Source organism: Rhipicephalus microplus, chromosome 1, assembly GCF_043290135.1.
Source record: "Rhipicephalus microplus isolate Deutch F79 chromosome 1, USDA_Rmic, whole genome shotgun sequence".
Lineage (NCBI taxonomy): Eukaryota > Metazoa > Arthropoda > Arachnida > Ixodida > Ixodidae > Rhipicephalus > Rhipicephalus microplus.
In genome coordinates, this window is record NC_134700.1 from 27,826,389 (window position 1) to 27,830,325 (window position 3,937).

General features: G+C 53.0%; 1 pseudogene; it reads left to right on the top strand.

Annotated features, from left to right (window-relative positions):
* The first annotated feature begins 385 nt into the window (after positions 1–385).
* On the top strand, positions 386–3,496 carry LOC119178038 (uncharacterized; annotated as a pseudogene).
* Positions 3,497–3,937: the final 441 nt, after the last annotated feature.

The window sequence follows — 3,937 nt, forward strand, 5'->3', positions numbered from 1 at the left end:
CTAGGCTACATGGCATCCCATCTCGCTTACATAAGTGCTTGGGGCAGGAAGCGAAAGAACAGCTAGCTGGCCTGTTCAGCGGCATTGTTGCGGGAGCTGCCATTCCAGACGACTAGCATCAGACAGAGTCTCACTCATCATCAAGCGTGAAGACAGGGCAGGGAACCTTCAAGATTACCGACCAAACACAGTCACCAGCACCTTGTCCAGGCTCTTTACCCATGTGCTTAAGGACTGGATCAGTGGCTGGGCTGAATCAAAAGTGCGGCTGACAGAACTGCAGAACGGTTTTCGCAGAGGTCGACGACTTGAGGATAACCTATTCGTCCTTACACAGTGTGCGGAGATTGCCAGAAAAGAAGGGCGTACGCTTCTATGCTGCTTCATGGATGTGGAGAAAGCTTACGACAACGTCCCACATGACATCCTGTTCACACTTCTGGAGACACTGGGAATGCCGAAAGAGCTGTTCGCGACAGTGAGACGCCTATACGCCGGCAATAGCGTCATTGCACACTTCGCCAATGTAGAGAGTCGGCCGGTAGGCGTCTGCAGGGGTCTCCGTCAGGGATGTCCGCTTTAGCCAATTCTATATCTGCTATACGTGTCGGGCATTCAACAAGCATTGCTCGAGTCCGGCCTGGGGTTCCATCTGAAGTATAGCACAAGCGAAATCGATGAAAATCGACGGCTGCCTGGCTTGACGTTTGCGGATGATGTGGTCCTAATGGCGGATACCAAAGTGGACCTGCAGGCTCTCCTGAACCTCTGTGCCGCAGAGATGACTGAGCTGGGACTACGCTTTAACGCCAAAAAAAACTAAGGCTGTACCGTTCGCGGGCAACAGGGCTGAGGCGGCAGACCTCAAGCTAGGAGGTGAGAGCATCCCCACTGACACTGCCTATTAGTACTTAGGCATGCTACTGTGTTCCGAGGACAGTATATACAGCCGGCAAGAAGTCAATGTCCGCCAAGCTGCGCTGCGGGCACAGTGCATCCTCCGGCGCCGCATATTGTGGGGCTGCAACCATTTCATCAAGGTCCGAGACCCATGGAAACTCGTTCACGTCCCCTGCTTGATGTTCGCAAATGCAGTAGTCTGCATGACGGCAGCAACTAGAGAATGGTTAGAGCTGCGACAGCGAGAAGTAGGCCGCACGGTGTTCGCATGCCATGGAAGGGTGGCAAATGAGGCAGTCCGGGGGGACATGGGCTAGTCTGGTTTTGAAGCTCGGGAGGCATCCAGCAAGCTAACGTACCGGGCCACTTGCAATTCATGAGTCGAGACCGGTAGGCACGGCGGGTATTTGAATACCTTTCGGCAACTTGCATTCGTACAACCTGGGTGAACCGGATGTACAGCCTGGAACAGAAGTACATAACCTTTACTGAACCTGTACAGGCTGAAACCGCAAGACGATATACCAAGGAAGTGCGAGAGCGGGTTCGTGAGAAGGAGAGGGAACTTTGGCGGCACGCAATGAGTGTCAAAGCCACCCTCGAACTATACCGAACCTACAAGCACACCATCGACACAGTTTGTCTGTACGACAATGGCACCGGGAGCTCACTTCTTTTCGAGGCTCGCGCAGGCGTGCTCTAAACCCTCGCCTACAGAAGAACGTTCGACAATGCGGTGCTTTCGGTGTTGTGTCACGCGTGTGGCAGTTCGGAGGAAACAATTGCGCACATTGTGCTCGAGTGCAGCCAAATAGGCCTCCTGGGGATAGAGCCATTGCACACAGCACTGGGCTTTGCGGGTGAGGATGGCGTGAATAATCCACAAGCAGTGAAGGAGACGATGTGGCGTCTCGAGCGCTGGAGGGAAGTGGTTGTATCTCACCCTACTTCCGAGCTGTGCGGACGTGTTTCCGCGTTCTCCGCCTGTTCGGTGGAGTCAAGGTCGTGCAAAGTGGTGCAAGGTTGGTTGGTGCAGCAGCAGCGTGCAACGAGGGATAAGTTTCTCTTTATTTCTTTGTGTTTGTGAACACCATTATTATTTTTTTCTCTCATAATAATTAGCGTTGCGAGTATTGTAGGTTTAGGACACGGGCAATGTTTTAGTGACGTTGACCACGTGAACGGGCTAGGCGGCTGTTTTGAAGAAGGTCGAGGCACCCGGTTAGTTGTTAAATAGCTAGAGCCGAACACGAAGGGGACCTAGTGAGAGGGTACTAGCGAAATCGAACACGTATGTGTGCGGTGTAGGCGGCAGCTTCAAACAGTTGTTAAGGTAGGAGAGTTAACGGAGGTGGCTGGATAGCGGGATTAGGGTTGAACGCAAGCCTGTCGGGCACTCAGTCCGATGGTCGGGCGGGCTATGGCTAAGGAGGCTAGAAAAACCACGAGCGAGAGTGAGCTGGTGCAGTGCGAAGAAAGCAAGCGCTGGTGCTACTTAGATGAGACAGCATTCACGAGTTTGGCCGACGCGCAGAAGGCGATCTTCGTGTGCAGGCTGTGCGAGGCACTGAAGGCGGCCGTGCCGCGCATGGAGGCTAGCATCAAGGGGTTCCAGGGGGAGCTTAGGGCGGAAAGGGAGCAGAGAATATAACTCAAAAAAGAGCTCGGAGCGTCGCGAGAGCGGGAGGAGGCTACCGCCAGCCTATTAAAGCAAACGAAGGGCGACCTTCAAAAAGAACGGGAAGGGCGGACCGAGCTAGAGCAGTGGGTGAAGGAGCTAATGGCGCTTTGCCCCGGCCCCGAGTGGTGTGAGACGGAAGGCGTGGGTAGCGGAGAAAGCGAAGGGCGGGAAGGAACAGGCGAGAAGGGAGGTCAGGTGGTCACAGTGTCTGGCCACAGCACGGAGGCTCCGAGAACATAGAGCACGGTGGCGCAGCAGTCTACAAGCAGGGCAGAAACACAGGACAGATGGCAGAGAGAGAAACAGGTGAAGCAAACAGGGGCGCCATCACAAACAGGAAGCCAGCGTTTGGAGCGCAGAAGGGTCCTAGTGGTGGGGGACTCTAACGTGGCCAGGGTTAGGGATGGCGTCTTCAAGACAGTGAAGGAAGATTGGAGAGTCAAGTTGGAGGCACAGTCAGAGAAGAGCATGGTGAATGCACTGTCCAAAGCTTAGGAGGTTGTAGAAAACAGCATGGACGGCGAAAATCTAGTCATTATTCACGCTGGGCTTAATGATGTGTTGAAGGGCAAGCAACATAACCTTCAAAGAAAGTTAAAAAACGGAATGCGTAAGCTCCGAGAAGCCTCTGGGAGTGTGCTTGTGACCATATGCATAGTCCCAGAGGTCTGGGGGCAGCCTCGTGGGATTGAAAGAAGGGTAGTGGAGGCCATTTGTGTGATCAAGGGTTTGAGCCGGCAACTCGGATACAGCGTAATGGAAGTTAACCAAGACGTGTACGAGCCTGGCGCTCGTCCCTTTGCACAGGATGGCATTCACTACAGTGGTGCGACGGGCAGGAGGGTCGGTAACAGAATGGGTCTCCAAGCCATAGCTTTTTTAGGAAGACCCTGAGCCCTGAGGCCAACAGTGTAGCCAAAGACGGACCTAAAGGGGCACAAATATTCGAGCCACACGAAGTTCATGGGACAAGAACACGACGTAAGCACAAGAGCTGAGCTAAATCTGACGTAGGCTATATTAACATGCAGGGTGGCAGGAATATGTTAAAGTAGGAAGAGATAGAAGAGCAGTTGAGGCAGGAGGAGCTGATGGTATATGGGGTTGTAGAGACACATCTTCTTGACCTGGAGCAATCACCCTGCAATCCAGACTACGTATGGGAATATTGATATAGAACAGAAGGCAGCAAAAAGGGGGGTAGATTTGGTGCATTTATACATAAGAGCATGGGTTAACAAAGAGTCAAGCAGGGATGCAAGGAACATTTATGGCTAAAATGGAAAGTGGCAGGGCAAATGACACTCCTTGGTTTCGTGTACTTGTGGACGGGAGCGAAGGCCAGAGAGGAAAACA